This window comes from Sapajus apella, unplaced genomic scaffold, assembly GCF_009761245.1.
Source record: "Sapajus apella isolate SASKATOON/1434 unplaced genomic scaffold, GSC_monkey_1.0 scaffold31, whole genome shotgun sequence".
Classification (NCBI taxonomy): domain Eukaryota; kingdom Metazoa; phylum Chordata; class Mammalia; order Primates; family Cebidae; genus Sapajus; species Sapajus apella.
The window spans coordinates 17588569-17608181 of record NW_022436971.1 but is presented as its reverse complement, the minus strand read 5'-3'; positions in this window follow the sequence as shown (position 1 = coordinate 17608181).

Below are 19613 nucleotides of genomic sequence, written 5' to 3'. Positions count from 1 at the left end.
GTGTGTGTGTGTGTGTGTGTAAACACAAATACATGTATGTGTCTTGTGTGTGCATATGCACACACATACACATATACATATGCACATAGTAAATTACAGCCAACTTAGTATTTCTTACTCTCTTGCGTGAATCTCAGACATCTCCGTCAGATGAGTCTCAGGTTGGCCCAAGGACCTTAGGAAATGAAAGCGGCAGAAGAAACATTTTAAATGTGTGTCTCAGAGGCAGATAATTGATATGATTCTTCCTTTATGCGTTTGCATGTTGTGGAATTTGGGGCAAGTCACTTAATCTTGATGAGAACCAGCTTCCTTATCTATAAAATAGAGATTAGGAAAGTCTGATAATAGAGGAAATAATAATAATAGAGATTATAGGATGTTGTTGTGGGGACTTGAAATTATGTATGCAAAGAACTCTTCAATTTGACCTATAAACCATGTTTTGCAAAGTGTGCCTATTTTAATTAAAGTCTCCTGTAGTTGGGTTCATGCTTATGGCAGCACTAAGCTGTAAGTCAAAAAGCAGACATGAACCAATAGGCCTTAAGGGATAGGATAGAATCCAAAAACTCGCCTTCTTTGAATTCAGCCTTCCTTATATAATTCTTTCTAAAATATGTATAAGAATTTCTTAAATACCCCTTCTCTCCTATAAACATGAAAAATTTGTGCCCGGTATTAATGGTATGTGACATTTACATAAAGTCAAACTTTTAATTCGTGTATACTCCAGAAACACAAGTAAGTTTTGTCCCTGTGATCTGGAGTTCTTCCCCTCTCTTTCTGCATTTCTATTCTCTGTTGACAACGCTTCTCAGTCATGACCCTCTCCAGGTATGCCAATGTAGGAAGGAGCAGAGACAGCCCCAATGAGGTTACTAAGTGGGAGGTGTTGCTGCTAATCTCTCAAAGGTGCTGCTTTTCTCTCATGCTGCTGATCTCTCACCTGCTCTAAATTTCTCATTCCTCACTTTTCACAATTTCTGAACTCAGCATCCTGAGACCCGTCTCTTGTTCTCAATTCCTGTCACCAGGCATCTGGAAGCATCAAGCAGGCCTGCGAGCCTTTCTGTTTTTCCGGAAAACACAACAGAGTGGGGCCATCTTTCTATAACAATGGTGGATTTGGGGATCATGCCCCACTGACCCAGACCCCACTGACTTAGCTGAGCTGGGAATTCTTTCCCACTTCTCTGAATTTTCAATTCTACTACAGAGGAACTCTGTACGTAATTTGGAAGCCAGAAGAGAGGCAGTATTGCCACTGGAGAGTTGGTGTCCAGCCAGGTGCTCATCTGTGGATTCCCCTGGGGCATTGTGGGCAGTGGCTGGGACCAAGGCTCTCAGTTCCCACCTGACCTTCTTCCCCTTCAGCTTCTTTGAGCCCTGGGTCAGGTGCATGTGCAGCTCCATGGTGAGGGGAACTCAACTACCTGCACCCTACCACTGAAATTGGAAGGGGTGAGAGAGATTTGGGATCAAGTTTGTTCCCACAAATTTCTATTTGTCCTTTCTCTCCCATGTCACATTCATCTTTCCTTCTTAACCACCAGCCTTGATGCCTTCAAACTCAAAGGCAAGCAGATACATAACTATCTTGAGTAGACTGTGTAACCCGTGAGGTCAATAACAAGGCCTATATTTATATTTAAATACAGTTTGAGAAAGACTTCATATCACACACAATAATCCTGCTTCTCTTATCAAACTGCACATAAATGATCAAGAAATGGTCACATGCCAGGAGAATTTGGCAAATATGAGATGCTGAGAGCTTGAGAAGGCTGATCAAGAGAGAGAGATATCAGAGTATTCCTACAAAATCATGGTCAACCATGTGTGCTCTGATAAGACCACCTTGTTGTGTGACCCAAAACTCATTCACAAAGTTGCAAAGATCTTAATGTGGATGCCTTTTTGATGGCATGAATCAAGAGATAAATTAAAATGTCTAGGTCAGCAAAGAAGAAACCTAAATATCTGGAAGACAGGTGATAGAGGAGTGTTACAGAGAAGGTGTTGAACTAACTAATTTTTCACATTGGGAATGTCAGGTCAGGATGATCTGTATCTCTACAGGACAAATAAATCCCAAGGGTCATATGAGTTACATTTATTTACCCACATCTGATAACTGATGTGTCACAAGATTGTGTGTCCACTTTTATACAAGATCTTGACTTAGCTCCCGCCTCCCAGACCTGTGGTTATGCTGCAATTAGATCTCTCATTGCCTCTCACCTGAGCTACTATAAAAGTATCTAAACCAGTCTCCTCATCCAGCCTGTCTGTCTCTTCTTCCATTCCATTCCCCTTACAATGCCCCATTTAATCTTCCTCAAATGCAACCCTTGCCATGTCAGTGCTGTGTCATTCGTTCCTCCAGTGCCTAATACAGTGCATAACAAATCATATTTTATAAGGACCTGTTGAATAAAAAGCTGACATTAGAAAATTTTCCCTATGAATGTATTATATTGTGTGTATACACACACACACATAAGTATGTAATTTTTTCTACAAATAAGGAATGCAGTAAAATGCAAATAAAGTAACAATTCATGTTATCATCAGAAACACAGCTGACTAGAAAAAAAACTGGTGAAATTTATCCCAAATCTCCTCTTACTAAAATCCTATTATCCTTCATAAAGGTGCTTGTTTTCAACCTGTCCTCATCCCTGTACATCAACCATTCTTTTGTGTCTTTTGTTTTGCTGCCTCTTTACCTGAGCTATCTTCAGAAAAATTCCAGTAGGTGTCACGTCTCAGGGTAGTGGAGCTATTTTATGTATCATATTTGACCTTGGGAAAATGGGCAGTGAGAAACCCAGGAGAGAGTTAAGAAAGTATTGGCAATATCAATAGACACCTGCTTTCCTTGAAGACACACCCCAAGAATATGATACATACAAATAAACAATCTTGGAAGAACATTGTGCTGGCGGAATTATGTCCTCTGAAAATAAATATTCAAGTCCTAACTGATGAACGAGAGCTTATTTGGAAGCTGGGTCTTCGCAGATGTAATTAAGTTAAAATGGGACCATGCTGGAGTACAGCGAGCCCTGCACCAACATGGCTGGTATTTGCAGAAGAGACACAGAGACAGGCATGGGGAGAATGCCCATGGACAAGGAAGCAATGATTGGAGCATTTTGTCTGCGAGTCAATGGACACTGAGCACGGCTGACCCTTACCAAAAGCTGGAAGGGGCCAGAAAGTATCTTTCCCTATAGCTTTCAGAGAAAATATGGCCCCAGGGCTGTTCTGAACACTGAAAATATATCAGTGAACAAATGAGAGGGAAAAATCCATGTCCTTATGGAGTTTATATTCGATGTAGTTGACAAACTTTGCTTTTTAGGAATAATCAAATAAGATAATTTAACAAATTTTATGAGGGTGTATGGGTAGGGGTGAGTGCATATAACTCAGCTGTGTAGAGTAGGATAGATGTCTGCTGCTTCTGGGGAAAAGCCAGGAGAGGGCTCCTAAAATATGTGGAAGGCGTTATATTGCAAAAGAGGAGCTTTTAGGAAATGGCCTCTGGATGCTTCTGTGGGTTTTTTCTGCTCTTTCCCTGAAGATTGAATATTGTTTAATATGCTCTTTCTGGCCAAACACCTGTCAAATTCCTACTTTTAGTTTATTTTAATTAGGAGCAAGAACTAATACCCTTTTAATTAATTGCATGTCTTCTCTCCTCAATTCGTCTGCTGCTTCTCCCTTTGCTAGATAACCCCACACAGAACTGCTGTAGGGTTGAGGAATCTATTAGTCTGAGACCATGAGGATCATAAATACGGAGCTTCACACACACTTAGGCATTCAAAATTATTCACATGTTCTTAATTAGTAATAATTCTAATTGAGTTTGAGTTTGCTATCTTGAAAAATATGCAATTTGTTCAGCAAGTGCCCACCAGTCTCCTCCCATGGTTTCTCATCACACATGAATTACTGAAACACGAAAGCAATATCTCCCTTTTTCAAACCATCATATTCTTTATTCCCTTACAACTCCGGAGACATCTTTTACTCTGCCGGCCCTCCTAGGTGATTTACACTGTAGGAACCAAGATGTTCTGTGTGTAGTTTCAAATCTCTTTACTGTGGAGGCCAAAGGTTTCTTTGTTCACCAGTTTTGTAACTGTGCCCCTCTCCTTCATTAATCACAAATAATAAACCACTCATCTTTAATTCTTTTATCTTCTAAAAATCTCTTACCTCCCTTCTACACCTTTCCTGAAAGTTTTCAGAAGTTTCTTCAGTGATTTCAAACCGTCTTCAGCATACTGTACTCATAGCTCCTTCTAAAATGCAAAACAGGTCATGGTTTTTGTTTATTTGTTTGTTTTCTTAAAAACCTTTGAATGGCTTCCATTGTTCTTGGGATAAATCCAAGCCTCTGATGTACAAGTGTCCTTTACAATCTGACTCCTGACCACTTTCCCAGCTTTATTTCCTGTCCCCTTTACAAGACATCTGCACTGTTACACTTCATACTTCCTGGGCTCACTGTAGTGATGCTGCCCTGTGGCCCAGATGTGCTTTTAGGGCTGACACATTTGTTCCCCAGGCGCTGGGAGTGTTGGTAGTGGATGGCTTACAGTAAAATCCTTCCTCAAAAATTGTCCCCAGACAAAGGAAGAGACCTACCTGGCTTAAAGCAATACCCTTTGGTGGCAGGAGGAGGGGAGGGGTAGGGATGGAGCCTTATGAAGGCTCCCTTTGTGAAAGCCTGGTACTTTCTCTAAACAGAACAGTGTTGCAGGCTGCCCCAGCCCCAGAGCTTCCTGTTGAGACTGACTTGTATTGCAACTGATCATGGTTCACAGGCTCCCTCTGTGCAGTCTTAGTAATCCTGGGGTAAAATCCTCAAGAAATGTACTGCATGCAAATCTCCATTTCAAAGATCTGTGCCCCGGGAAACCCAGCTGAAGTCACTTAAAATTTCTATATTACATACTGCATCTTTTCACTTCTCTGTTTCCAGATGATTTTTATCTGGGATGCCCTTCTCCTACTCTGCCTGTTTTCTTTAAGGATCTTCTCAATTCTTTCTTACTCCCTCTAGAAAGAGTTGGGTACACGCTCCTTGTGCACAGCTGCACTCTGTACACACTGCAGGTAATCATTTGATTCCCCACTTTTCTGCCTTTCCTATATTACATTTCTTCAGGACATAAACTACTTATTTTCTTCTCTGTAGCCCTTGTGCTGAGACTAATGCCTATCACAGAATAACTGTTCAATAAATATTTGTCACCTAATTTAATGAATGAATGAACCTCCAGCTGAAAGAGTTCAAGCCTTGGGAGGTAAAAGTCAGGCAGCTTAGGAGGACGGAGCAGAACTCTGCTGTCTCTTTAGGCAAATAAACTCATTGACTAATCAATTGAACATGAAGGATTCATAAATGCCTCAATAATGAGAAAGTCATGTAAATGGAGATTTAGCTTTGGTTGGGTGAGAACATGAATTATTGGTCTATCTTTTTAGAAGCCAGAGAGGTTGAAAGTATGGTCGATTTTTATTTGAATGAATGTATTGATTCTGTTATTGATTTCAATGGTGATGCCAGGCATTGTGCTAAGTTTTATGTAAGGTGAAAACTATAACTATTTAAGGCCCTGCAAGCATGAACTAAATAAATTGCAATACACAATGTTGAGGTATAAGTAACACAGGAGAAGAACATACGAAAGTTTACAAACTGAGAGATCTCATCAGACAAGTGACAATCCTGTTCAAGGCTTAAAATAGGAACCAGGACAGCCCTCCTTTGCAGTGCAGGATTCAGACTGAGAGTCTCTCATTGGTAAATATTGTGCTATGTCTTGCATTAGAGGTTGTCAGATCAGCATTGTAACTCATCTCAGGTAATCCCTGAATAGCTAACAGGCATTGACCAAGACACTTAAAGCTCAGCTAAAAAAAGGTGCTGTCAAGGCCTCTGTTCTGTTCCATTGGTCTGTATCTCTGTTTTGGTACCAGTACCATGCTGTTTTGATTATTGTAGCCTTGTAGTATAGTTTGAAGTCCGGTAACGTGATGCCTCTGGCTTTGTTCTTTTTGTTTAGAATTGGCTTGGCTATGCAGGAGCTCTTTTGGTTCCATATGAAGTTTAAGGTGTTTTCCAGTTCTGTGAAGAAGGTCATTGGTAGCTTGATGGGGATAGCGTTGAATCTGTAAATTACTTTGGGCAGTATGGCCATTTTCACGATATTGATTCTTCCTAACCATGAGCATGGAGGGTTTCTCCATCTGTTTGTGTCCTCTCTTATTTCATTGAGCAGTGGTTTGTCGTTCTCCTTGAAGAGGTACTTTACGTTCCTTGTTAGTTGTATTCCTAGGTATTTTATTCTCTTTGTAGCAATTGTGAATGGAAGTTTGTTCTTGATTTGGCTCTCTTTAAGTCTGTTATTGGTGTAAAGGAATGCTTGTGATTTTTGCACATTGATTTTGTATCCTGAGACTTTGCTGAAGTTGCTTATCAGTTTCAGGAGATTTTGGGCTGAGATGATGGGGTCTTCTAGATATACAATCATGTCGTCTGCAAATAGAGACAATTTGACTTCCTCCTTTCCTATTTGAATACCCTTTATTTCTTTTTCTTGCCTGATTGCTCTGGCTAGAACTTCCAGTACTATACTGAATAGGATCAGTGAGAGAGGGTATCCTTGTCTAGTGCCAGATTTCAAAGGGAATGCTTCCAGTTTTTGCCCATTCAGTATGATGTTGGCTGTTGGTTTGTCATAAATAGCTTTTATTAGTTTGAGATACGTTCCATCAATACCTAGTTTATTGAGGGTTTTTAGCATAAAGGGCTGTTGAATTTTATCAAAGGCCTTCTGTGCATCAATTGAGATAATGATGTGGTTTTTGTCTTTGGTTCTGTTTATGTGGTGAATTATGTTTATAGACTTGCGTATATTGAACGAGGCTTACAAGGCTTACATCCCCGGGATGAAGCCTACTTGATCATGGTGGATAAGCTTTTTGATATGCTGTTACATTCGGTTTGCCAGTATTTTATTAAAGACTTTTGCATCTATGTTCAGAGGCCTCGAAGGCAACACAACACATCTACAACCATCTGATCTTTGACAAACCTGACAAAAACAAGCAATGGGGAAAGGAGTCCCTGTTTAATACACAGTGTCAGAAAAACTGGCTAGCCATGTGCAGGAAGCAGAAACTGGACCCCTTCCTGACACCTTACACTAAAATTAACTTCAGATGGATTAAAGACTTAAACATAAGACCTAACACCATAAAAACCGTAGAAGAAAATCTAGACAAAACCATACAGGACGTAGACATAGGCAAGGACTTATGACCAAAACACCAAAAGCATTGGAAACAAAAGCCAAAATAGACAAATTGGACCTAATCAAACTCCACAGCTTCTGCACAGTGAAAGAAACAGTCATTAGAGTGAATTGGCAAACCAAGAGAATGGGAAAATTTTTTTGCAATCTACCCATCTGACAAAGGGCTAATATCCAGAATCTACAAAGAACTAAAATAGATTTACAAGAAAAAAACAAACAAGCCCATTCAAAAGTGGGCAAAGGATATGAACAGACACTTTAAAAAAAGAAGAAATACATAAGGCCAACAAACATATGAAAAATGCTCATCATCACTGGTCATTAGAGAAATGCAAATCAAAACTACATTGAGATACCATCTCACACCAATTAGAAGGGCAATCATTAAAAAATCTGGAGACAACAGATGCTGGAGAAGATGTGGAGAAATAGGAACACTTTTACACTATTGGTGGGAGCGTAAATTAGTTCAACCATTGTGGAAGACAGTGTGGTGATTCCTCGAGGAGCTAGAAATAGAAATTCCATTTGACCCAGCAATCCCATTACTGGGTATATATCCAGAGGATTATAAATCGTTCTACTATAAGGACACATACACACGAATGTTCATTGCAGCACAGTTTACAATAGCAAAGACATGAAACCAACCCAAATGTCCATCGATGATACACTGGACAGGGAAAATGTGACACATATACACCATGGAATATTATGCAGCCATCAAAAACAATGAGTTTGTGTCCTTTGTAGGTACATGGATGAACCTGGAAACCATCATTCTCAGCAAACTGACACAAGAACAGAAAATCAAACACCGCATGTTCTCACTCATAGGCAGGTGTTGTACAATGAGAACACATGGACACAGGCAGGGGAGCATCACACACTGGGATCTGTTGTGGGGAAATAGGGCACTGACAGCGAGGGGTGGGAAGTTGGGGAGAGATAGCACGGGTAGAAATGCCAGATATAAGTGATGGAGTGGAAGGCAGCAAATCACACTGCCATGTGTCTACCTATGCAGCAATCTTGCATGTTCCTCACATGTACCCAAAAACCTAAAATGCAATAAAAAAAAAGAAAGAAAGAAAAGGATCTAGCCACTGGTGCAATGGAAGCTCCTTCAGAATGCTCTTTGCTGGCCAGGGTGAGTTTAGACTGAATTTGTAGGTATAGAGCTGTGTTTCTCAAGGACAGCTCGTGGACCATATCAACTGTATCGTTAAACCAAAATCTCTGGGAGGTATGAGCACCAAATCTGCATTTTAACAAGCCCTTGGGTATTTTATCCATACTGAATTTAAGAATTAATAATTTTTGGTGTGAGGACTTAGGGAACTGGAGAGCAGGAACAGCTCCTTTCTGTTCCTGGTGTGTGCATGTTCCTGAGGGTGTGTGTTCATGTGTGCGTATTTAAAAACAGTAACAGAGGCTTTGAAGAGAGTGGAGGAAAGCCGTTAGAACAGTATATAATTGATTTCAAGTACTATTGTATTGAATATCAACAAAACAGGTTTTAGGCTTTTGTTTGAGATTAATGTTTGGTCTTCCTAATATAGCAAATTAATTATTTCAATAAAACAATAACATTTCTATGAGAGAGTAAATGGTATAACAATACACTCCTTCTCAAGTACAGAATTTGAAAACACCATTCCCGAGCAGAATACAAATGCATTTTTGTGGAGTATTATTCTCTGATATTTTCCATTTTGAATAGCAGAGAAAGAAGTATGTGTGTGGCACTGTGGTTAAATATGGAAGGCAGGCTTTAAACGATTCAGTTTCCTTTAAAATTCTTAACAGCCACCTCACCTTTCTTTGGCTTTCCTTATAGTCTCATGCAAAGACTAAACAACAATAATCAACTTGATAAAATTGTGTCCATAGACCAGCTTAGGTTAGGCTGGTCACATGGAAAGAATGTGGCTGGGAATCCATATCCCAGAGTCAAGCCAAAAACCTGATGATTAACTAAATTACTTCCTTGAACTTAGCCTGTTTCCAAGGTTCTGTTTTTCAAACTCTAATGAAGCTGTGAAGTTGGGAAGTCTACATGGGGGTCTCTGTATGAGACTCACCAGCATCTTAGAAAGGGGAAGGGCCTGAATCATTGCAGGCAGAATTGGGAGGCTGGAACAGAATTTCTGACCTCCTGGTGAGTTTTAATTATTTTCTGAAACCATGGAGCTCCAATAACTGTAGTCTCCCACAGGTTCATTTCTTGTCAGTAATTGCCTGAGTAAAATATCACCACCACATCCAGCTCAAAGGACTCGATTGCCTTAGTGGGTGAATGTCACAATCCAGAGAGGAACAGAGGGATTTCTATCTGCTCCCTGAGTGCCAGAGCAGAGGCAAGGCAGATGTACAGAGATGAGTCCTAAAAGACTTTCTAAAATTGTGATGCCACCCACTTGACTTTCCCTGTGAGAGTTTTACTAGATTGTAAGACCAATGCAGGTTACTGTGCTCTTAGGGCAATGAGACATGAGGCTACTTCCTGGGCTGGTACAGAAAGGCAGTCCTCAAATACAAGGCACTGAGGGCGCTTGCACATTTATTCTTGAAGCTCTTTCTTTCTGTGGCTCATGCCTTGGTACAAAAGCTCTGTACCAGAGCAGAGCAGGGGCATTTGGTGCAGGTCCATGCAGGGACTCTGACACCACCATCAGCAGTGGTCACAGACAAGCAGGGCTGCATCAAGGAATGAAGCCCAGCCCAACTAGGAGCAGTGATAGGAGCCTCTCTGGTTTCTGTGACTTCTAGAACAGAGCTGCAGTTCTTTGTATGTGTGCAGTCAGAAATGAGACTGAGTCTGGTGGGGCAGGACTGCAGAGCATTCCATTGTGTTGGAGATGGGAAGACAAGTGAGAGTTGATAGCTGAGGAGTACAGACAAGTGCAGGAGGAATTTAAGAGAAGGCATGAACCTTTTAGACTCCCATGGGTCTAAAGCCTTTCCATGGTCAGGAAAGGCTTCCCAGAGGAGAAGGCTAAATCTTGAACCCACAGAACAGGAAGGCTATTCAGAAGTAAGGGGGGAAACTTCAGACATCTATTTGTCTTCACCACTAGGCTGTGAGCTTCCTGAGGGCAGGGGTCATGCCTGGTCCACCTGAGGCATCCCACAACCAGTGCTAGGAGGGACTGGCCAGTAGGTGTCCAGAAAGTGTCTGCTGCAGGAACAAATGAGAAATAGGAAGAGGCTAGAGGAAATTGCTAGAACATCCCTGGCCTGTAGGGTTCACCTAATTCCACTGCTTGAAGCTAAGATAGACAGGTGAGGTCCACTCCCATCAGAATCAGATCCAAAATTTCTTGTGGAAAAACTGGGAACTTGGTCCACAGGCAGACAAGTTCCACCTGCCCAGTAGAAGCTGGAGAGGGCAAGGTCTGCTCCAGGAAAGATGTGGGATGGAGGCCCCAGGAGAAGGGAGGAGGCCGTGCCTGCAAGGAGCAGGTAGGACTTGGGCATGTAGAGCGACTGCCTGGCAGAAAGTTCAAAGGCTGCCACCAGGACCCCCAGGCCACAGTAGCCATCAGATCCTCGTTGGAGGTGTTTTATTCTCAAATAATCTCTTGTCTTCCATCTCCCATTTCTAGACTGCAAATAAAAGGTCAAAGGATTTTAAGAGTGAGCTCACAGGAGAGTTCTAAAGATAATGAGAGGCTCAGAAGTGACCTGTAGAAAAGACTGGAGGCAGTAAAATCTTTCCTCAAGGAGCACTAAGGAGAAAGTCGATGCATTAGTAATAAATAGCACCTACTCAGGGCTCACCATGAAACAGGCTCGCATCTAAATCCTACACATCATTTCATCTCCAGTGGATTTTATAGTAGAGATGATTGTGTGTTGTGAGTTGAACTAAGCTTACCCTAACTCTTGAAATTTATACGCTGGGGTCCTAACCTTCAGGACCTCAGAGTGTGACCTTATTCGGAGATAGGGTCTCTATAAGGATGATCAAGTTAAAATGAGGACATCAGGATAGGCCCTAATCCACTGTGAGTGATGTTTTCATGAAAAGGGGAAATCTGGAGACAGAGGCAGACAAAGAAGATTATGTGAAAAGACACAGGGAGAAGATGCAGAAAACACAGGAGAAGACAAGCCAGGGAGAGGGGCTTGGTGCAGATTCTCCCTTGCAGCCTCAGAAGGAACCAGCCCTGCTCACACCTTCATCTCAGACTTCTGGCCTCCACACTGGGGAGACAATAATTCCTGTTATTTAAGCCACAGGATCTGGGGTTCTTTGTAACAACAACTCTAGCAACTAAGTACAGTGTTGAATAGCTTTATTTTACAGATGAGTAAACTGAGGCGCAAAGGCTAAGTAACTCATTCTGCATCACAGAGAATTAATGGCAGAATCTGGGTTCAAACTTAAGATGATTGACTGTTCAGTCTATCGCACATTGCAGGCCCTTGGTTGTTACGGAAACTTGAGAAATACGTGATGACAACTGATATGTTTTGGCTGTGTCATCAACCAGATCTCATCTTGAATTCCCACGTGTTGTGGGAGGAACCTGGTGGGAGGTAACTGAATCATGGGGACAGGTCTTTCCCATGCTGTTCTCATGATGGTGAATAAATCTCATGAGATCTGAGTTTTAAAAAGGGAATGTCCCTGCATAAGCTGTCTTCTCGTCTGCTGCCATGTAAGATGTGCCTTTCACCTTCCATTGTTATTGTGAGGCCTCCCCAGCCACATGGTGCTATAAGTCCAATAAACCTCTTTATTTTTTTTTAATTGCCCAGTATCAGGTATTTCTTTACTAGCAGTATGAAAATGAACTAACTCAACAATCTAGGCGAATCTGCAGTGAAAACCCTTAGATGGTGGTGAACTGTGAGGGAGAAGAAACTCAGTGAATATGGATTGTCAAACATCAGCACTAGGGAAGTTGCAAAATTAGTATCCTTTGAAATAAAAGTTACAAAATGAGATAATCAAACAAATGAAACACTGTCACATCTTGCAGAAAGAGAGGGAGATGAATAGGGGCCATTCAGCTCTGGTCTGTCCTGGACTAGAAAAGAGCATGAGGACCTGGGAAGTGGTATCAGGAAGCCAGGAGCCTGGGGGTGGGGAGGAAATTGTGGGAGAATCTGGAACCTTCACTGCCCAGCCTGGGACCATACCACATGCTTATTGGAAGAGGCTCAACTCTCTCACAGGCCAGTGAATACCATACAAGGAAGCCGAAGGGCCTGATTTTGTTGTTTTTTCCCTTGATTCCTCACCTGGGTTTCTTGTTCTGTGTATTATAATACTTTTGCCTATAATAATTGCAGACTTATACAGTAAGTCTTCAAGATACCTTTATTTTGTATTTTTAATAGCAACGGTGCCAATAAGAATTGCTGTTTTCTAATTCTGTTATTCACCTATTAGCTGGCTTTCTTTGTTAAAGAACTTCTGCCCCTCCACACCTTTTATTTTTCTGCCCTGTCTCTCTTATTAATCATTTGAATATTGCTATGGGCTCCTGGATTTTTTACATATTCAATGTGTCAACTGCCATCCTTCTCCTTTTTCATGCTCCAGTGTTGCAAGTTAGGACATCCAGAGCCTTTCCCTCCAGTTTCAGCATCCTTTGACATCATCCCGTTAGTCATTGAGTCCTCTGAGAGCCCACTTGCTTTTCAGCTTTGAGGAACACACAGTCCTCAGCACAATTACTGAGGTCTACGTTGCAGCATGGAAGAAGACATAGAAAATGTCTAGCTGAATGGCTATGGCTGTGTTTATAATAAAACTTTATTCACCGGAAGAGACTTGGTCCTTGGCATGGTTCATCACTCTTGCTCTAAATGAGTCCTCATCCAGTATCTTTTCTCCTTTGGTTGTGAATCTATGATTTGGTGCCATGAGAAAGGGATGCTACCATGAAATCACAGTGCATTCAGACTGTCCCCAACCATGTCACTAGTTTCCCAGCAGTACACTTGCTTATATCTAACAGCAAAATAGCAGGGTGTTATGAAAAGAACACAACATTCAGAGAAGACCTGAGGTTGAGGCCCTACAAGATCATCCTTTAGGTGTATGATCTGGGCACATGTTGCTGCCTTTCAGGGAGGGTGGGAAGGTTGAATTCGAAAATTAGCTGGTGCATTACACAGAAAGATGAGCACGGTCTGCTAGTTCTGATGATGGTACCATGTTGGTGTTGGTGTTAAGCAAAACAGAAGACTAGAGAGTAAAAGTCATGCTCAGATATGTGAGTTTTTACAGTGAAGATGATTGTGTATTGTGGGTTGAACTAAGCTCCCCCTAACCCTTAAATTTATATGTTGAAGTCCTAAGATATAAATTACAGCTCTCCCACTGAAAATAGAGAATTTTTTCTCATCTCTGTGTGTGTGTGTGTGTGTGTGTGTGTGTGTCTGTGTGTGTGTGTGTCCTGTTCTACAATGTCCAATGTCCAGGGAAAATAGAGAAACACAAATGTCAGACTCTTGAAAAATAAGAGAGAGTAAGGGTTCTAGGTTGTAAATGCCTCAGTTCAAATCTTGGCATAGCTACTTGCTTATGGGTAAAATTGAGTACATTTCTCATTCTCTCCTTGCCTTCAGCTTTCTCATCCATATTCTGAATAATAAAAGCAGCTATTTTAAAACTTTGTAGTGAAGGAACAATCCACATAAAGCATGTGGCAGAGTGTAAATCCTCATCCCTCTTCTAAAAGGGGCAGTTTGGGCATAGGGTGGCAGGAAGAGGGGAAAGTCTCTTTACAGAGTGTGTGTTCTGCACAGGATGGCTCGCCAAGTGCTCTCCGATGCGTGGCTTCATTTGTTCTTTTAAGGACTAGAAAGCTAAAGTCGAATAGCTAAAAGAATATTCAGGTCCTGACACCATACAGCGAGGGTGATGGGAATGTAATATGGTTCCAGTCCAGACTCAGTGGCCCCAAATACTATGCTTCAATCTTTACAACCCAAAAGACATGTGTACTGACGTTTGGAAGAACAAGAGGCTGCGCCCTCCTCCATTGTCAAACTTCAGGGAGAGAAGCCTTCAAGTTGTACTCAGCCCTGTGGAAAGAAATAGCGATGCAAAGCGAGGAAGGTTTAGTTTAGCTAACGGCGCTCAGGAGACAGCACCAGATGTTTGCTGGTGGGAGGCTTCTGATTCTTTTTCCCTTTTGGGCTCAAAGCTTTGATAAATACAAACGTTCAGGAGTAGACATCATTGTCTGTGGTAGCTCCATGTTTTATATTAACCTAAACATTACACTAGCTTCAAGACTCTATTATTTGGTTGGAAAGGCAAATCTGGATTTAATAAAAGACAAGTCAAATCCTTATATTCACTTCTGGTCATCTGGACATCAGTGAAAACAATGAATACAACTTCTAATGGTAAAACCCTTCAATGCAGCACAAATATTTATTCTGGGCTTAGACATGTTTCAGGAAAGCAGGCCTGTCATATCTGAAAACTACTCCTGCATAGCTGTGAGTTCCAGGATTGCACCCACTTCATTCTTTAGCAATTAAGGGCAAAGACCTTCTCCCCTGACTGTGGCCTCTTTCCATAGTCCTCAGCACCTAGAGGGTCTCGGCAGACCTTTATGGAATGATGGAATGATGGAATGATTTCCTAGTCACTGTGGTTTGGTTATCCACCAGCAATAGATCATTAGGTTTACAAATATCTAAAAGGACAAGATTAGGTGGACAGTCTTTAGCACTATTATATTTCTAAACATTTATATTTTTCATTACTACTATTCATAATCATTTTCACAAGTACAAATGAGATTCAAATGATAGTCAAATGCCTGCTACTTAATGCTTTCTTCTTAGAGCTCATGATTGCTCCAGAAGAGCAGATAATTAATGAACCCACTTGTCCATTTCTCCTTCTGCCTCCTTCCACCATCCCAGGCCCATCTCTTCCCTGCGTCCTCCTCATCCCAAGCCCATCTCCCTCCTACCATCACCTCCCTGCCAGCCAGTGTAACAGGAGCACGCAGAACACGGCACACAGCACATAGTATTCAGCAGAAGCTTCCCTGACTGTTCCTTCCAGACACCTGGGGGTGAATCTCCAGGGTCAGGGAGAAGCAGCCAATAACTGGAAATGAACAGACTCAGTGGCTTCTGTGAGAAAACTTTTATAGTTATGAACAAGACAATGGCAATTATTTAATGTTGGTTGCTTTTAATCAGTCTTGTTTGTGTGAAGGAAACCCTGAGATGGTTGAGCTATGATAGCTGCTGGCAGGCAGTGGCATACATGGCTTTCCAATAGCTATTTCATTAATTAAAAGAGTTGCAAGCATTTCTTCATCTCCTCCAAGCAGCTTAGGTCACTGGGAGGAGGGATTGGGCCACTCCAATTCCACTTTGCATCACGCTCTTCCAACTTACAGACCACTTAGACACTGTGGGCTAACCAATCTTCTGGAGTGTTCAAAACAAGAGAGAGAAGAATGCACAGAAGAGTTACTTTAGGAAATTAGATAATTAACTTTAAATCCAAACACCAATTGAATTAAAAAGAGAAGAAACATATTTAAAATTCATTAAAGTTAGCCCATTTCAAAGGCACTCATGTAGAAGTCAGGGACATCATTGGTTTCCTTTGGCTCCACAGAGTAAGGAGATATTTGTGCCAACAGAACTTTGAGCATTGCTGAGCACAGAACGTCTCAGATTTATCAGAAGTATGGCCAGTGATCAGAGCTCCCTGTGTGTAATCAATAAGAAAAATTTTAAACACAATCAAACCCGAATAAACTTACGTTATTAGCACAAACGAGATTTTAGCCCTCCTTTTAGTTGCTTATAAATTTTTAGCAAAACAAGTTTAGTCATATTTATCATTCAAATACTTTAAAAACTTTTAGTCTGCGTTGAATGAAAATACATCAAAATTATGACTCATCAAGTCATTCATTTGTCCCTGTAGACTCATTTACAGCATACCCTCAATATGTCAGGTATTATTCTATTAGGTTTGTGCAAAAGTATTTTGTTTTTTGTTTTCTGGTTTTTGCTAAAAGTAAAACTACAATTACTTTTGCACCAACCTAATAAAAAAAGAGAAGGATATGAAATGGAGCTTTACAGCATCCCTACCCACAAGCAGTCCATAAGCTAGTCAGGAACCCAATGATATTAACAGGTGTTGATTTTTTTCGGGAAGTAGAGGAAATAGACTGACAACTGTCTATTGTTCTTAAGCAAGATAAGATATACCAATGTCTTGGCATCCCTTTAGCAGGGTAATCAATATCAGCTAGCTGCTATGACAACCACCAAATCTGTATGGCTTAACACAATAAAGGTTTATTTATTTTCACTCAAAGTCACTGCAGGTCAAGTGGCTCTCCTCCATCTTATAGTCAAGGTGTCTGGAAAATCTGGAATCCAGGGCTTCGGTGGCAGAACAAAAAGGTGGTAGAGGAAGCACAGGCCTGAAAGTGATAGACATCACTTCCCCTCTCATTCCACTGGACAGAACTGGGTCATATGACCCCAAACTAACTGCAAGGGAGACTGGGAAATGTAGTTTTTCTGGGATCCCAGGAAAAGGCACAATGTAGAGATCACAAGGTTGCCCCTGCTTAGGTCTATTGCAAAAGACCAGACACCTGTAAAGATAGAGGAGATATGCAATGCTTACGAAGATCCTATGTAACAAGGTATTTTCTTGGAATTCATGCTTCTTTTTTTTTTTTTTTTGATAAAAGATTTGAGCCTCACTTTCCCTTAATTAAAATACATGGAGTTCCTTCTGTATGCCTGACTAAATCCTGATATAATAATTAAAAACATGAATTTTCATATTCAAGAGACAAGAGTTGACCTACCAGCTCTTCTACAAACGTGGAAATGCTAATTGTACTTATCTCATAGGGCTGTTCTGACAATTAAATGAGTTAAGGAATGAAAGTACATTGTAGACTGCATAAAATCAAGGGAAAATAAATATTCCATGTAATGGAAAAACTTCCATTTCCAAAGCTTATTTCTTCTCCATAGCCTTAATAAAATACCTTTTAAAAGACCCTTTTCATATAAGGTTGATACCTCTGAGAGCTTTGTCTTTCCATAGAGGTCTCTGAAACTTCTGTTCCACATTTGTTCCTTTTCTTTCCCTAACCTCTAAGGGAAGAGACATACAGCTCAAGGTTACATGAGCTTCCCCACATCATCCCTCAGCACAACTTAGTGAACCCAAGAAGGCAATAGGATCTGTTTGCAGAGGGGCCCAGTTAGACTCCCTTTCCTTGTTTGTTTAGTGTAAAATGAGATTTCCTGAATTTAACATCTTGTACCTTTGGTTTATACAGCTGAGATTTCTTGTTAACTTCTGAGATTGGTTTGCATCCTGGACACAGGCTGCGTACCATTACAGAGGGATTTATTTGGCTCCTCTGGGAAGGACTCCATTATGTCCTCCAAAAGTATTGCTTTTCTCAAGTTTATCCAGGAAAGCATGGGTGGCCCTTCCATAATTGGGAAATTAATTGTTGACTGTGGAAAGAAGGGGTCATAGGAAATTCTTAAATCCTAACCTCTGTGCCAAGTCCCAGATTCCGTACATTATTCCTGTGCCTTCCCCTCCACCCCCATGCACACTTTTTGTCCATTCTTTTCTACCTTCCATTATATGACACATTAAATAACTATATTTTCTGAGGCTGAACTCTCCTTGAATCTTTGGTATAAATGCTGCTTGATCATGATATACTATTTTTTATGCTCTCATAAAATTAGTAAACTAATTTTTATTTAGGATCTTAAATCTATATATATATAAGTAAAACCTGATTGAGTTTTTTTTTGTTCTTATAATATCATCATCTAATATTATAATAAATCTTATAAAGTGTGAAGTGTGATGCCTCATGAAGTGTGTTAAGATGACTTCACTTTTTATATTACATGGGACAAGTTCCATTAGATCGAGATTACCTGTTTCCTGGAAGTTTAAAATTACATAGCTGCCTATACAAAATTACATTGTTAATATTTCATTTCATTTCATGGTTACTAGTCTGTACATATGTATACATATTTGTATGTGCATATATACATATAGATACATAAATTGGTATTGAACATATATATATATACATACATAAATATACATGCATATATACTGAATTTGGCTTTTCAGAAATCCATCTATTATCAAAGAGATTTCCATTTTATTGGAAGATACTTTTGTATATGATAAGTGTAGTGATTTGCTTAAGTTACCATCATTTTTCATTTTTCATAGTTCATTTTGTTTATTGCCATCTTTTCTCTAACTTTGGGGATCATTTTTGTTAGAAATCTAGCTAACTTTTTAGTATTTCCATTGCATGGACTGAGGCATTTGTTCATTATCTTGTATGTGGTTTTTTATGCACATGTGTGTGCTGCTTTTTTTTTTTTTTGAAGCAAAGACTTTTTACTTGTATGAAAGTAAGATATAGACAAACTAGATGCTAAAGGAAAATATGCAAATAACTACTCACTATGAAAAGTCATAGAAAATATAATATAATATAAAATATTCTAATATATAATGACAATATTTTCTTCCAATCATTTCTTGCCTTTGGAATTTTATTATTATTTTTTTTTTGAGTCTCACTCTATCACCAAGACTGGAGTGCAATGACCCAGTCTTGGCTCACTGCAACCTCTGCCTCCTACGTTCAAGCGATTCTTGTGCCTCAGCCTCCCAAGTAGCTTGTATTACAAGTATGTGCCACCACATCTGGCGAATTTTTGTATTTTTAGTAGAGACGAGGTATTGCCATTTTGGCCAGGCTAGTCTCAAACTCCTGGCCTCAGGTGATCTGCTTGCCTCGGCCTCCTAAAGTGCTGGGATTACAAGCATGATTCCCCACCCCTGGCCCCTTTGGAACTTTTATTAAATTAATGTTACTACTTCTATCTTCCACATCTTTTAACTATTTTTCTCAATCATCATATTACATTATTGCTTTTGAATGTATTCTGGAAGACATTATTTGAATTCAACTTACAAATTGATTCTTCAACTATATCTATTCATTTGTAAAACTCCATCCATTAAGGCTCTTTATTTCATCAGTTTCATTTGTCATGCCCAAAGACTTCATGTATGCTTGTTATTGCTTTCAATATCTTTTTTATTCTGAGATTATTTGTATGTGTGTATACATACATACACACACAGACACACACACTTAGGGTTCAGAAAACAATACTCCCAAAAGAAGGCCTCAGCAGCAGCCTTAGCAGATAAAGTTTTTCTCTTTCTCCTGC